Here is a 16,919-nt window from a genome sequence, read left to right as displayed (position 1 = left end):
AGAATGCAAGCTCAATCTGATTGGCTGATTGGATCAACCAATCGGATTGAACTTTAATCTGATTGGCTGATTCCATCAACCAATCAGATTATTCCTACCTTAATTCCGATTGGCTGATAGAATCCTATCAGCCAATCGGAATTCGAGGGACGCCATCTTGGATGACGTCATTTAAAGGAACCTTCATTCGTCGGGAGTTCGTCGTGGAGGAAGGATGTTCCGCGTCGGCGGGATGAAGATGGAGCCGGAAGAAAGAAGATTGAAGATGCCGCTTGATAGAAGACTTCAGCCAGATGAAAGACCTCTTCAGCCCCCGCTTGGATGAAGACTTCAGCCGGATGATGGACCTCTTCAGCCCCTGCTTGGATGAAGACTTCAGCCGGATGATGGACTTCTTCAGCCCCCGCTTGGATGAAGACATCGCCCGGATTGGATGAAGAATTCGGCTCGGCTGAGTGAAGACGACTCAAGGTAGGAAGATCTTCAGGGGGGTAGTGTTAGGTTTATTTAAGGGGGGTTTGGGTTAGATTAGGGGTATGTGGGTGGTGGGTTTTAATGTTGGAGGGGGTTGTATTTTTATTTTACAAGCAAAAGAGCTGAATTCTTTGGGGCATGCCCCGCAAAAGGCCCTTTTAAGGGCTGGTAAGGTAATAGAGCTGATATCTTTTAAATGTAGAATAGGGTAGGGATTTTTATTTTGGGGGGCTTTGTTATTTTATTAGGGGGCTTAGAGTAGGTGTAATTAGCTTAAAATTGTTGTAATATTTTTATAATGTTTTTATTTTTTGTAACTTAGTTCTTTTTTTATTTTTTGTACTTTAGTTAGTGTATTTATTTGTATTTATTTGTAGGTATTTGTATTTAATTTATTTAATTTATTTAATGATAGTGTAGTGTTAGGTTTAATTGTAACTTAGGTTAGGATTTATTTTACTGGTAATTTTGTATTTCTTTTAGCTAGGTAGTTATTAAATAGTTATTAACTATTTAATAGCTATTGTACCTAGTTAAAATAAATACAAAGTTACCTGTAAAATAAATATAAACCCTAAAATAGCTACAATATAATTATTAATTACATTGTAGCTATCTTAGGGTTTATTTTACAGGTAAGTATTTAGTTTTAAATAGGATTCATTTATTAAAGTAAAGTGTAGTGTTAGGTGTAATTGTAACTTAGGTTAGTTTTTATTTTACAGGTAAATTTTTTTTTCTTTTAGCTAGGTAGTTATTAAATAGTTATTAACTATTTAATAGCTATTGTACCTAGTTAAAATAAATACAAAGTTGCCTGTAAAATAAAAATAAATCCTAAGATAGCTACAATATAATTATTATTTATATTGTAGCTATATTAGGGTTTATTTTAAAGGTAAGTATTTAGTTTTAAATAGGATTAATTTAGTTAATAAGAGAAATATTATTTAGATTTATTTAATTCATATTTAAGTTAGGGGGTGTTAAGGTTAGTGTTAGACTTAGGTTTAGGGGTTAATAATTTTATTACAGTGGCGGCGGTGTAGGGGGGGCAGGATAGGGGTTAATAAATTTATTATAGGTGGCGACGGTGTAGGGGGGGCAGATTAGGGGTTAATAGGTTTAATATAGGTTGCGGTGGGGTCCGGGAGCGGCGGTTTAGGGGTTAAACTATTTATTTAGTTGCGGCGAGGTCCGGGATCGGCAGGATAGGGGTTAATGACTTTATTATAGGTGGCGGCGGTATAGGGGGGGCAGGATAGGTGTTACTAGGTATAATGTAGGTGGCGGCGTTGTCCGGGAGCGGCGGTTTAGGGGTTAATACATTTATAAGAGTTGCGACGGGGTCTAGGAGCGGCGGTTTAGGGGTTAATAACTTTATTGAGTTGCGGCGGGCGCCGGTATAGGGGGTAGAACAGTGTAGTTAGTGTGGGTGCTTAGTGACAGGCTAGCAATAAAGCTGTCAAAAAGCCGAAGAGCAGCGAGATCAGATGAGTGATAACTATCACAGTCCGCTGCTCATCGCCCCGTACTTGGTGTGCGGCTTTTTGACAGCTTTTTTGATAACTTGGGCGAACGTATTCAGGTCCGCGGCGGCGATGGTAGGCGAGCTTAGGCGGGCGTATTGAACCGGCGATGGCAGGTAAAGTAGACGGCTTGATAACTAGAGGCCAAAGTCTTAAATAGATTTTTATATAGTCTGTTATGGAGGGTAGTACTCTTTGAAATGGGACTGGAGTTTTAAGTAATCCTGTCAGTCTCTCAGTGAGAGCATGGATGAATGTTAGAGTCCGGAGATGCAGGGAGAGTCCTTCTGCGAAACCATCCCGACTCATGTTAACAGCTCCTTAGCAAAAAGCGTTGACTAGTTTCACTGCCTGCTTTCTTCTCTCAAATCCATGTCAGAAGTGAGGCTACTATCTGTCACACTTGAAGGGCCGTGTTCCTGTTTCACGTCGTTGATTCCGGTAAGATCGTTTCATTTTACTTCAATGATGTGAATAAAGTAATGTAAACGAAGAAGTCAAGGTCTCAGTGGGACTCCTTTATCTTTATAAGGAATCAAGGGTTTAATATCTCCTGAGGGGTGTTATTGAACAGCAAGCAGGTTTTCCTAATGCCGTGAACCCATCTCCAAAAGGCTGCTTGTTTCATCCAGAGGTTACAGCATGGTTTTGCATGGACATATCTATGGCCATGGCGCTTTTACATCTTCCAGAAGAGGTGTTGCTAAGATACTGTCCGTGTTATGCTAACCAGGGCTCGTTAGGCGTGGGATCGCCTGGGTCGGATCAGCCATCTGGGGAAGCAGTTTCCTCTGAAGCTTCAGGGGCCCAACCCTCGGGTTGGGGTCGTCAGTTTCATTACAGACTGACGCGCCTTCATGTCCTGCTACGGCATGTTTTGTCAGTGCTGGAATATACCAATATTAATAGATTAAGGGATCCTCGGTTTTCTGTTCCAGACGGCAAGCTGGGTTAGACGTGTGGGGATGAAGTTAATCTCCTGGTCGTCTTCAATTTTTCTTTCTTTTTGTGGTATCTTATTCCAGTTCTGAGCTTTGTAAGAATGGGGTCTCTGATTGGCTGGTCCTGTTGGTGTACCCATTCTTCTTGGGCCTTCACCTGTGGGTGCTGCCCTTCTTTTATTTGATCCGGTTAGGATGTATTTTATTTATTTTTTAAGAAGCTCATGTCTGTTATTATTTCTCCGTAGGGAAATATTCTTCTCTGGGATTTGATACTAGCGATTTCGTGGTCGCTTGGGCACTTCCGCGGAAGTTGCATGTTAAGGTGTTAGTACATTGTTATATCTTTAGATCCTTTTATCGAGTCCTTGTGGGGTCTGTTGTCCTTGATGACGGTATCTCTTCCTTCGGGTTGAAGTTGAGGGGCCTTATACCCTTTCTTGGGGTTGGCTTCGGGTCATCTGTTTCTGGAAGCTAAAGCCTTTTGGTTATTCTACTTCCGGTATCTAGTCTGCTCAAATATTTTCGGGAGCTTTACAAATTAGATTCTCTCTCCTTTTTCCTGTGTCACCCCTGCCTAGGCGTTTTTGGTTTTTCTCTCGCCAGGGGTTATGATACATGTTCCTTCTCAATCCTCGAGTCGTAGGGGTGTCAGGGAAGTGGATCCTGTGGATCTTGGAGACTAGTGATTTTGTGGTCGCTTGGGCACTTCTGCAGAAGTCGCATGTTAAGGTGTTAGTACATTGTTATGTCTTTAGATCCTTTTATCGAGTCCTCATGGGGTCTCAAATTTTCTGTGGCCTGTTTCAGTTTGGAGTGCCCTATGTAGCAGGCTGGTCCTGATAGGGCGCTATTTCTGTTTCTTACGGTCTTTATCATCCTTGTGGTGCTGGTGTAACTGGCTGACCTGGCTGGGTGGTGAGTTGATCACTCAGTTGGGGAGTTTATTACTCTTGGTGTCTCTTCAGATCGAACAATACCTTGCTTTGCTTGGAGTCTTCATGAAGTGACCCTCCATGAATCTCCATTAATTTTTTGAGGCTTTGTCCACGCAGGGCTAAAAAATGGTAGAGGAAGCCTTCGTTCCCAAACATCAGGCTGGTTCTCGTTCTGCCTTTGGGTGGGGCATCAGGGGATTGTACTCAGTCCTCACTGTCCTGTTCCTCTTGGGCGGGATCCAGAGCGGATCCTACTAGGGATCGAACTGGACGATTTTCCTCTTCTTCTTTTGGAGGTCCTCCTCTTGGAATCTATTGTCCTTGATGACGGTATCTCTTCCTTCGGGTTGAGGTTGAGGGGCCTTATCCCCTTCCTTGGGGCTGGCTTCGGGTCATCTGTTTCTGGAAGCTAAAGCCTTTTGGTTATTCTACTTCCGGTATCTAGACTGCTCCAATATTTAGCCCCCGATACGGGATTGGATCTAGTAGGGGCAGACTTTCTCTCTTCGCTCAGGCTTGGGCAAGAGATGTTCAGGACTCCTGGGCTTTAGAAATAGTAACCCAGGGGTATCTTCTAGATTTCAAAGATTCTCCCCCAAGGGGGAGATTCCATCTTTCTCAATTGTCTGTAAACCAGACAAAAAGGTAGGCGTTCTTACGCTGTGTAGAAGACCTATATACCATGGGAGTGATCTCACCAGTTCCGAAAACAGAACAGGGCCAAGGGTTCTACTCCAATCTGTTTGTGGTTCCCAAAAAAGAGGGAACCTTCAGACCAATTTTGGATCTCAAGATCCTAAACAAATTCCTCAGAGTCCCATCCTTCAAGATGGAGACCATTCAAACTTTTTTGCCAATGATCCAGGAGGGTCAATATATGACCACCGTGGACTTAAAGGATGCGTATCTACAAATTCCTATCCACAAAGATCATCACCAGTTCCTCAGGTTCACCTTTCTGGACAAGCATTACCAGTTTGTGGCTCTTCCCTTCGGGTTGGCCACGGCTCCCAGAATTTTCACAAAGGTGCTAGGGTCCCTTCCTGCGGTTCTAAGGCCGCGGGGCATAGCTGTGGCGCCTTATCTGGACGATATCTTAATCCAGGCGTCGACTTACCAACTAGCCAAGTCTCACACGGACATCGTGTTGGGTTTTCTAAGATCTCACGGGTGGAAGGTGAACATAAAAAATAGTTCACTTATCCCTCTCACAAGAGTTCCATTCCTGGGAACTCTGATAGATTCGGTGGACATGAAATTTTTTCTGACGGAGGTCAGGACATCAAAAATTTTATCCATCTGCCGAGCTCTTCATTCCATTCCTCAGCCGTCAGTGGCTCAGTGTATGGAGGTAATCGGCTTAATGGTAGCGGCAATGGACATAGTTCCGTTTGCTCGCTTGCATCTCAGACCACTGCAACTTTGCATGCTCAAACAGTGGAATGGGGATTATGCAGATTTATCTCCTCAGATAAATCTGGAGCAAGATACCAGAGACTCTCTACTTTGGTGGTTGTCACAGGATCATCTGTCCAAGGGAATGTGTTTCCGCAGGCCAGCGTGGGTCATAGTGATGACTGACGCCAGCCTATTGGGCTGGGGTGCAGTCTGGAATTCCCTGAAAGCACAGGGTTTGTGGACTCAGGAGAAGACTCTCCTCCCGATAAATATTCTAGAACTGAGAGCGATATTCAACGCGCTTCAGGCGTGGCCTCAGCTGGCGTCGGCCAGATTCATAAGATTCCAGTCGGACAATATCACGACTGTAGCATATATCAATCATCAGGGGGGAACAAAGAGTTCTCTAGCGATGATAGAGGTTACCAAAATAATTCGATGGGCAGAGACTCACTCTTGCCATCTATCAGCAATCTATATCCCAGGAGTGGAGAACTGGGAAGCGGATTTTCTAAGTTGTCAGACTTTTCATCCGGGGGAGTGGGAACTGCATCAGGAGGTGTTTGCACAATTGACTCGGCAATGGGGCACACCAGAATTGGATCTGATGGCGTCTCGTCAGAACGCCAAACTTCCTCGTTACAGGTCCAGGTCAAGGGATCCTCAGGCAGTACTGATAGATGCTCTAGCAGTACCCTGGTCGTTCAACCTGGCTTATGTGTTTCCACCATTTCCTCTCCTTCCTCGTTTGATTGCCAGAATCAAACAGGAGAGAGCTTCGGTGATTTTGATAGCACCTGCGTGGCCACGCAGGACTTGGTATGCAGACCTGGTGGACATGTCATCTCTTCCACCATGGACTCTGCCACTGAGACAGGACCTTCTGATTCAAGGTCCGTTCCAGCATCCAAATCTAGTTTCTCTGCGGCTGACTGCTTGGAGATTGAACGCTTGATCTTATCCAAGCGGGGTTTCTCTGAGTCTGTCATAGATACCTTGATTCAGGCTCGAAAGCCTGTCACCAGGAAAATTTATCATAAGATATGGCGTAAATATCTTTATTGGTGCGAATCCAAAGGCTACTCATGGAGTAAGATCCGGATTCCTAGGATTTTGTCCTTTCTCCAAGAAGGATTGAAGAAGGGGCTATCAGCTAGTTCCTTAAAGGGACAGATATCTGCTTTATCAATTCTACTGCACAAACGTCTGGCAGATGTTCCAGACGTTCAGTCGTTCTGTCAGGCTTTAGTTAGAATCAAGCCTGTGTTTAAACCTGTTGCTCCGCCATGGAGTTTGAATTTAGTTCTTAAGGTTCTTCAAGGGGTTCCGTTTGAACCTATGCATTCCATAGATATTAAGCTTCTATCTTGGAAAGTTCTGTTTTTAGTTGCTATCTCTTCAGCTCGAAGAGTTTCTGAACTATCTGCATTGCAATGCGACTCGCCTTATCTTGTTTTCCATGCTGATAAGGTGGTTTTGCGTACCAAACCTGGATTCCTTCCTAAGGTTGTTACTAATAGAATATTAATTAGGAAATAGTTTTTCCTTCTCTGTGTCCTAATCCTTCCTCTAAGAAGGTTCGTGCTTTGAAGTTTTACTTGCAAGCGACCAAAGATTTCCGTCAAACATCTTTTTTGTTTGTTGTTTATTCTGGAAAACGTAGAGGTCAAAAAGCTACGGCTACCTCTCTTGCCTTTTTGCTGAAAAGCATCATCCATTTGGCATACGAGACTGCTAGAGCGGTGGCTTCCACTTGGGCTTTTAAAAATGATGCTTCTGTTGAACAGATTTGTAAGGCTGCGACTTGGTCTTCGCTTCATACCTTTTCCAAATTTTACAAATTTGATACCTTTGCTTCTTCGGAGGCTATTTTTGGGAGAAAAGTTCTTCAAGCAGTGGTGCCTTCTGTTTAACCATCTGTCTTGTCCGTCCCGTTCATCCGTGTCCTGTAGCTTTGGTATTGTATCCCACAAGTAAAGGATGAATCCGTGGACTCGTCTTACCTTTATAGAAGAAAAGTACATTTATGCTTTTCTGATAAATTGATTTCTTCTATGGTAAGACGAGTCCACGGCCTGCCCTGTCATTTTAAGACAGATTATATTTTTTTGATTTAAACTTCAGTCACCTCTGCACCTTGTAGTTTCTCCTTTTTCTTCCTGTACCTTCGGTCGAATGACTGGGGGGTGGAGCTAAGGGAGGAGCTATATAGACAGCTCTGCTGTGGTGCTCTTTGACACTTCCTGTTAGCAGGAGGATAACATCCCACAAGTAAAGGATGAATCCGTGGACTCGTCGTATCATAGAAGAAATCAATTTATCAGGTAAGCATAAATTTACTTTTTCAACAGCCATGACAGGGTATTTACACACACCTCTGAAGAAAGAGTGAACACTCATTTTGATGTGGGCAATTTGGGATTACGTAAAAAAAGCCAATTCAATCCCCCATCAGATAATCCAGCAGTGGAGACTTTCATCAAATTAGTGGATAATGAATTTAGAAATCTTTTCCATAAGGATAATAAAAATGGTGTTAATACAAATCTTACTCACAGGGAACAACAGGCCCTTAAATCTCTTCAGGAGGATAAAACTATTACAATTAAGCCGGCTGATAAGGGCGGTGCCCTTGTCGTTATGGATACTGGTAAATACAGGGCTGAGGTCCATCGACAACTTAATGATGAGGCTAAATATGAGAGATTACAAAGGGATCCCTCCAGGAAAATCATAAGAATGTTGAAAAACACAGTTAACAAGGGACTACAGAGGGATATTATAAGTCATAACAAATACAAAGAAAGGTGTATATGTGCGCTACAAAGCTATGGGGTTGATGAAAAGCTAATTAGAATGGTATATTACCTATATTCTTAATTATTGAAAACGTTAAATAAGGACAGAGAAAATGTTGGATATATTAAAAATATAATTAATGCTATACATAAGAATCTAAAAAATAGATAGAATATACTGAATGAGTGGGTGCAATATTAAAAACATACATTAAAAACACAAAATATGACTGGTCATATATCTATAATAAAACAGCTTCCACCTTATGTATTAACCACTTTTATAATAAAACGGCTTCCACCTTAAGTATTATGCACTTTGTTGCAAGTGTATGAAAAAACCTTTTTGGTAAAGGCAGTGGTATATAAATCTTTATATGAAGGTTAAGTTTTCTTCTTGTTAGTATTAATATAGTGAATTGAAGAAAATCCAGCTTATTTGCGTGGACAGAGTATCAGAAGTCATTAACAAGTGCTGGCTGACTCAATTGTACAAGTCTAATAAAACAATGCCCAGTCGGCTTTTATCAGATATATCAATCAGCTTTCATCAGACAATTCCAACAGATGCCACACTAGCACGGGCTAATACACCTCATGTGCCTACCTTGTTGCAGCTAAAATTACCGTTAGTTCAGCTGGGCACAGGTGTCTCTCTAGCTCCATCTAGTTGGTTCTTCCGGGTTGGTCTCTCTGTGTGCTACTATGGGAAATAGTTCCGTAACGACAGTATATCCTTCCTCTGCGCAGAGTGTGTGAGTTTCTTTTACAGGAAAAAAGTCCCTTAACGAATCTGTGTCAATCCTCAACGGATATTAGATTCCTTCAATGTCAGCAAGCTGGATTGTACCATCAACACGGCTAAAACGCGTTGCCCCAATATCAAGGAATTTGAGCATTTCCCTCGAGCTGCCTATAGGAAGGGTAATACCACTGGTAGGAGATTAGTACGAGCCTGTCAGACAGGGACTAGTGAGGACACTACCCAGCGTATTCTGTGCAAACCCCGTAATGGCACATTTCCATGTTTGGGGTGTGCACAGTGTAATAGCGTGATTAAAGGTGGTGAGATTTCACACCCCCATACTGGGAAGCGGTATAAAATACCAGGCTATTTCACTTGCAATTCCACATATGTGGTTTATGCGCTCAAATGTTCCTGTGGTCTTTTATATATAGGGGAAACTACCCAAAAAGTCAAGGATCGTGTGTGCCAACACAAATCTAACATCAGAAATTATAAAATGGCCCATCTCCTTGTCCCCTCCCATTTTCTAGAAAAAGGTCCTAACGCTGCTTTTTACCGCCCGCTGGTATTTAGAGTCAGCCAGGAAAGGGTCTAACGCTCACTTCCAAGCCGCAACTTTTCCATACCGCAGATCCCCTTACGCCAATTGCGTATACTATCTTTTCAATGGGATCTTCCTAACGCCGGTATTTAGAGTCTTGGCTGAAGTGAGCGGTAGAGCCTCTACCGACAAGACTCCATCCGCAGAAAAAAATCAGTAGTTAAGAGCTTTATGGGTTAACGCTGGTTATGGGCTAACGCACATCGCCGACACCTACATAATATTTATTAACCCCTAATCTGCCCCCCCCCCGACGTCATCGCTACCTTACCTAAACTTATTAACCCCTAATCTGCCGACCGGACCTCACCGCTACTCTAATAAATGTATTAACCCCTAAACCGCCTCACTCCCGCCTCAAAAACCCTATAATAAATAGTATTAACCCCTAATCTGCCCTCCCTAACATCGCCGACACCTAACTTACGCCTAGATTTAGAGTTCTGTGTTAGCCGTCCAAACCAGCGTTAGGGGATCCTAACGCTGGTTTTTACCGCCCGCTGGTATTTAGAGTCAGTCAGGAAAGGGTCTAACGCTCACTTTCCAGCCGCGACTTTTCCATACCGCAGATCCCCTTACGTCAATTGCGTATCCTATCTTTTCAATGGGATCTTTCTAATGCTGGTATTTAGAGTCTTGGCTGAAGTGAGCGTTAGAGCTCTAAAGACAAGACTCCAGCCGCAGAAAAAAGTCAGGAGTTAAGAGCTTTATGGGCTAACGCCGGTTCATAAAGCTCTATAGCCCCTTTGGTCTGGCAACGGCCCCGAGAGTCTTCACGAAGGTTCTGTGGCGTTACTTGCAGTGGCCAGAGTCAGAGGCATTGCTGTGGCTAACTATCTGGATGACATCCTAGTCCAGGCACCGTCGCTCAGTCTCGCAGAGGATCATTCAAGGGCTCTTCTTTTGCTCCAATCTCACGTTTGGAAGATCAACTCAGGAAAGAGTTCCCTGGTTCCCAGCAACAGAGTTGAGTTCCTGGGCACGATAATAGACTCTTTGTCCATGAAAATATTTCTCACAGACCATCGACGCAGGAAGATTGCGTCCTCTTGTCTTGCCCTTCAGTCCTCCTCAAGTCCCTCTGTGGCTCAGTGTATGGAGGTGATCAGACTCATGGTTTCCAGCATAGACGTCATTCCATTCGCCAGGTTCCATCTCAGACCTCTTCAATTGTGCATGTTGAGACAGTGGAACGGCGATCATTCAGATCTATCACAGCAGATATCCATGGATGCTCGGACTCGGATCTCCCTCTCTTGGTGAATCCGTCCAGAGCAACTGTCCATGGGAACATCCTTCTTGAGACCGTGCTGGGAGATTGTGACCATGGACATGAGTCTGGCAGGATGGGGAGCTGTTTGGTGTGCAAGGATGGCACAAGGAAAATGGACCCGGGAGGAGTCTCTCCTTCCGATAAATATTCTGGAACTCCGAGCAATCTACAATGCTCTGAAGGCATGGCCTCCTCTGGGGTCATTCAGCTTCATCAGATTCCAGACCAACAATATTACTTCGGTGGCTTACATCAACCATCAGGGGGGTACGAGGAACTCCCTAGCCATGAGGGAGGTGTCTCAGATTTTGGAGTGGGCGGAGTTCCACAGCTGCTCGCTCTCAGCGATTCACATTCAAGGTGTGGACAACTGGGAAGCAGATTTTCTCAGCAGGCAATCCTTCCATCCGGGGGAATGGTCTCTCCACCCGAAGTGTTTGCAGAGTTTTGTCTCAGGTGGGGATCACCGGAGATAGATCTCATGGTGTCCAGACTCAATTGCGAGCTACCCCGATACGGGTCGAGGTCTAGGGATCCCCAGGTAGAGCTGATAGATGCCTTGGCGATGCCTTAGGGGTTCAGCCTAGCTTACATTTTTCCACCGTTACCACTTCTACCTCGTGTAGTGGCACGCATCAAACAGGAGCAAGCTTCGGCCATTCTGATTGCTCCATCGTGACTGCGGAGGACGTGGTTTGCGGATCTGTTGGGGATGTCATCCTCACTGCCGTGGAGGTTACCCTGTCGCAGGGATCTGCTGGAACAGGGTCCTTTTCAACATCAAATTCTCGATTCACTGAGACTGACTTCATGGAGATTGAACACCTAGTCTTGGCCAAGAGAGGCTTTTCAGGCAAGGAAGCCAGTCACTCGTCGCATCTACCATAAGTTGTGGAGGACTTACTTGTCCTGGTGTGAGAAGCATGGATATCCTTGGCATAAGGTGAAGGTATCCAGGAGTCTGTCCTTTCTCCAAAAAGGTTTGGAGAAGGGTTTTTGCCGCCAGTTCCTTAAAGGGACAGATTTTGGCATTATCAGTCTTGTTGCATACAAGACTCGCTGAGCTCCCTGACATACAATCTTTTGTTCAGGCTCTGTCTAGAATCAGGCCTGTCTTTAGACAGTCTGCTCCCCCATGGAGCTTAAACTCCCCCATGGAGCTTAAACTTGGTTCTTAAGATATTGTAGAAGGTTTCGTTTGAGCCTATGCACTCCATTGACATTAAGATTCTGTCCTGGAAGGTTCTTTTCTTGTTGGCCATTGCATCGGCACGCAGAGTATCTAAACTGGCTGCCTTGCAATGTGAGCATCCTTATTTGGTTTTTCATGCGGATAAGGCTGTGCTTCGCACTGTTTTGGGGTTTCTTCCCAAGGTGGTGTCTAACCGTAACATCAATCAGGAAATAGTTGTTCCTTCTTTATGTCCTAACTCTTCTTCTTCTAAGGAGAGGTTACTTCATAACCTGGATGTGGTTCATGCCTTAAAGTTCTATCTTCAGGCTACAAAGGATTTCAGACAGTCTACATCCCTTTTTTTGGTGTGTATTCAGGGAAGAGCAAGGGGCAGAAAGCCTCTTCTACTTCTCTGTCCTTTTGGTTGAGGAGCTTGATTCGCTTGGCCTATGAGACAGCAAGACATAAGCCTCCTTAGAGGATCACGGCTCATTCAACTAGCGCTGTGGCTTCGTCTTGGGCCTTCAAGAATGAGGCCTCTATAGAGCAAATTTGTAAGGCAGCTACCTGGTCCTCCTTTCACACTTTTACAAAGTTTTACAAATTTGACATTTTTGCTTCTGCGGAAGCTGTTTTTGGGAGAAAGGTTTTGCAGGCTGTGGTGCCCTCAGATTAGGGTCCGCCTTTTACCCTCCCGTTTTCATTCAGTGTCCTCTAGAGCTTGGGTATATGTTCCCAACAGAATGAATGAAGCCGTAGACCCTCCTACCCTTTAGATGGAAAACATAAATTATGCTTACCTGATAATTTCATTCCCATCGAGGGAGGAGAGTCCATGGCTCCCGCCAGTATCTCCGATGGGCGGAGCTAAATTTATTTCAGCTTCTGGCACCATTTATACACTGATGTTTCTCCTACTGTTCCTTGTTCCCTCAGCAGAATGACTGGGGGATGAGGGAAGTGGGGGAGGTATTTAAGCCTTTGGCTGGGGTGTCTTTGCTTCCTCCTGGTGGCCAGGTTCTTAATTCTCAACAGTAATGAATGAAGCCGTGGACTCTTCTCCCCTCGATGGAAATTAAATTACTAAGTAAGCATAATTTATGTTTTTCCTTCGGTTCCAAAATCTTGCTCTAGGCAATATTTCAATCTTTATATGGTTATAGTGCTGCTGTTAGAGCTTTCCCCCGGTCTTATGAGGTCTGAATTTGTTTGTCAGAACATTACCTTTATTGCAAAGAAAAGCTTCCCCTGTGCTGTATGTGCAGTTCGTGCTCTTTTATCAGGGTCTATTGCGGCCTGCTGTATCACTGTTCCCTTACCTATTCCCAGGGGCAATCTTATATCGCTCCATTGAGAGAAGCTATATTTCTAACGCTTCTAATGATTGCTCACTTGCCTGTAGAAAGTAGGATCAGGTTGCATGCCGGTAACCGTTGAGAAAGCTTTTTGTGTTGTTGGAAGTTCCCTTCCGGCGGCTACGGTAAGTGTGTGGTCACTTTAAATGTCCAGCAGAAGCCCCAGCTGAGCTCCTTCTAAATGTGACCGTCCATGTCAGCAGTTAACTCCGCCCCTCTGGTAAGCATACATTTTGTTTTCTTTCCATAAGGCAGGGAAAGTCCACGACTTCTTCCTTACTGTTGGGAAAACCATACCCAAGCTTCAGAGGACACTGAAGGAATAACGGGAGGGAATAAAAAGGAGGCGGACCCTAATCTGAGGGCACCACAGCCTGCAAAACCTTTCTCCCAAAAGCTGCTTCAGCCGAAGCAAACACATCAAACTTGTAAAATTTAGAAAAAGTATGTAAGGAGGAACAGGTAGCCGCTTTGCAAATCTCTCCATAGAGGCCACATTCTTAAAAGCCCAGGAAGAAGCTACTGTTAAAGTAGAATGATCCTTAATCCTCCCAGGAGGCTGTTGTCCCGCTGTCTCATAAGCTAGGCGGATGACACTCCTCAACCAGAAAGACAAGGAAGACGTAGTGGCCTTCTGACAAACAAAGATGAAGATTGTTTGAACTCTTTAGTAGCCTGAAGGTAAAATTTCAAGGCATGAACCACATCTAGATTGTGAAGCAAACGTTCCTTCACCGAGGAAGGATTAGGACACAAGGAAGGAGCAACAATCTCTTGAGTAATGTTCCGATCTGACACCACCTTAGGATGGCAACCTAACTTAGTACATAAAACTGCCTTATCAGCGTGAAAAACAAGGTAAGGGGGATCACACTGCAAGGCAGAAATCTCTGAGACCCTGCGAGCAGAGGCAATAGCTAACAGAAACAGAACCTTCCAGGATAACAGTGTAATGTCAACAGTGTGCATTGGCTCAAACGGATCTTAGTCAGGGCCTGAACAAAGGACTGCGCATCCTGAAGCTCAGCTAATCTCTTGTGCAGCAACACCGACAGGGCCAATAGCTGTCCCTTCAGGGAACTAGCAGATAGACCCTTCTCCAGCCCATCCTAGAGAAAGGATAAAATTCTGGCAATCTTAACCTTATGCCAAGAAAAACCACACTCTTCACACCACTGCAGATAAGTTCGCCAAACCTTATCGTATATGCGACGAGAAACCGGCTTACGAGCTTGAATCAAAGTGTCAATAACACTCAGAAAAACCTCTCTTGGCTAAGACTAAGCGTTCAATCTCCATGCAGTCAGCTTTAGAGAATCTAGATTTTGATGTAGGAAGGGACCCTGTAGTAGCAGGTCACTGCGATAGGGTAACCTCCATGGAGGATATGAGGACATCCCCACCAGATCCGCGAACCAAGTCCTTCTCGGTCAGGATGGAGCAATTAGAATCACCGGTGTTCACTCCTGCTTGATCCTAACTACCACACGGGGGAGAAGAGGTAATGAAGGAAATAGATATTTGAGTCTGAACCTCCAGGGAATTGCTAGAGCATCTATTAGTTATGCTTGAGGATCCCTCGATCTCGACCCGTAGCTGGGTAGTTTGGCATTTAGGCGGGAGGCCATGAGATCTATCTCTGGCATCCCCAATCTGGAGCATATCTCTGCAAATACCTCGGGGTGGAGAGACCATTCCCCTGGGGGAAAAGATTCCCTTCTGAGGAAGTCTGCTTCCCATTTGTCCACACCCGGAATGTGGATCTCCGCCCATTCCAGGATCTGAAAAACCTCTCTCTTTGCGAAGGAACTTTTCGTTCCTCCCTGATGGTTGATGTAGGATACCGAAGTTATATAGTCAGATTGGAATATGATAAACTGGGAAGAAGCACGTGCCTTGGGACAGGAGATCTTTTCAGAGCCACCAAGAGAGCGAATCTCTCAACAGGCTATCCAGTACTGTTGGGACAGGTCTGAATGGTCGGCGTTCCATTGTCTCAGCATGCATAGTTGTAAGTGTTTAAGATGGAATCTGGCAAAGGGAATGATATCCATACAAGACACCATGAGGGCAATCACCTCCATACACTAGGCCACCGAAGGACTTAGGGAGGCCTAGAAGTGCAAGGCAAGCTGATGTTAGCTTGCAACGTCTCTGATCCGTTAGACTGGATACCAAGTCTATAACTGTACCCAGGAAAGTCACCCTGGTATGTGGCGTAAGAAAACTATTTTCCAAGTTTAGTGCTTTTCCAAGTTAGTGCTGCGGAATCTGTTGACGCTCTACAAATAACCGATAATAATAATAATAAAGTTTGTCTTCCATCCATGTGACCGAAGAAGGAATTCCGAGTGCTCCCTTGCTAGAAAGAAATATGGTGCCTGTACCAAGATATCATCCATGTAAGGTGCTACTGTGATACCTCGTGTTCTGGCAACCGCTAGAGCTCCCAGAACCTTCGTAAATATTCTTGGAGCAGTAGCTAAGCCAAACGGAAGTGCCATGAACTGGAAGTGTTGGTCCAGAATTGCAAACCTCAGGAATTGAAAATGTTCCCTGTGTATCGGAAAGTGAAGGTATGCATACTTCAGGTCTATGGTAGTTATAAACTGTCTTTCCTGAATCAGAGGAAGGATTGATCTTATTGTCTCTATCTTGAAGGATGAGACGCTTAGAAATTTTTTTAGGCACTTCAAGTTCAGAATTGGAAGAAAAGTTCCCTCCTTCTTGCGAACCATGAAGAGGTTTGAATAGAAACCCAGACCTCTTTCTGATGCAGGTACCGGGACAATTACTCCTAAAGAGACAAGGTCCCGTACGCAACCTAAAAAGGCAATCCGCTTTTCTGGTCTTGTAGATAGTCTGGAGAGAAGGAATCTGCCCCTGGGTCTATGGGACTTGAATTCTATCCAGTATCCCTGCGATACGACCTCCAGAACCCAAGTATCCTGAACATCCTGAAACCAAGCGTCTGAGAAAAGCATCAGTCTGCCCCTACTCGATCCGATCCTGGATCAGAGGCCGCCACTTCATGCCGACTTGTTGTCGACTGGCTTCTTTGTCTGTTTGGACTTGTTCTAGGACTGAGCCGGCTTTCAAGTACTCTTGGGCTGCTCGGGCTTGGATGAGGAATGAGATCGTTGGGACTTGTCTGAACGGAAGGAATGAAAATTCGACGACTGTCGTTCCTTAGGTCTGTTCTTCTTATCCTGTGGCAGGAAGGCTCCTTTCTCTCTGGTAACCGTGGAAATGATGGAGTCCAGACCTGGTCCGAATAAGATCTTCCCCTTGAAGGGGAGAGAAAGTAACCTGAAATTAGAAGTCATATCCGCAGACCAAGACTTCAACCTGAGAGCCTGGCGGGCTAGAACCGCAAAATCTTAAGCCTTTGCGTTCAGGCGAATAATTTGCATATTCGCATCACAGATGAAGGAGTTAGCAATTCTTAATGCCTTCATTTTCTTCTGAATATCCTCGAAGGGAGATTCCACCTCAATACGTTCAGACAGAGAGTTGCACCAGTAGGTAGCTGCTCCCACCACCGCAGCTACTGCTGCCCCAGTTTGGAATGTTTTGGAACATTCTCCTCAGGAAAGTGTCCAACTTCTTGTCCATAGGCTCTCTAAAGGACAAACTATCCTCAAATGGGATAGTAGTACGCTTAGCTAGCGTCTAAATGGCGCCATCTAC

General features: G+C 44.6%; 1 protein-coding gene across 1 annotated transcript in view; it reads left to right on the top strand.

The window, feature by feature from the left end:
• Positions 1 to 16,919, top strand: part of B4GALNT1 (beta-1,4-N-acetyl-galactosaminyltransferase 1) — a 407,445-nt gene that overhangs the window by 174,362 nt on the left and 216,164 nt on the right. The window lies entirely within an intron of this gene.

The sequence above is a fragment of the Bombina bombina genome, chromosome 3, assembly GCF_027579735.1.
Source record: "Bombina bombina isolate aBomBom1 chromosome 3, aBomBom1.pri, whole genome shotgun sequence".
Taxonomy (NCBI): domain Eukaryota; kingdom Metazoa; phylum Chordata; class Amphibia; order Anura; family Bombinatoridae; genus Bombina; species Bombina bombina.
This window is presented reverse-complemented; position numbering and strand designations above follow the sequence as displayed.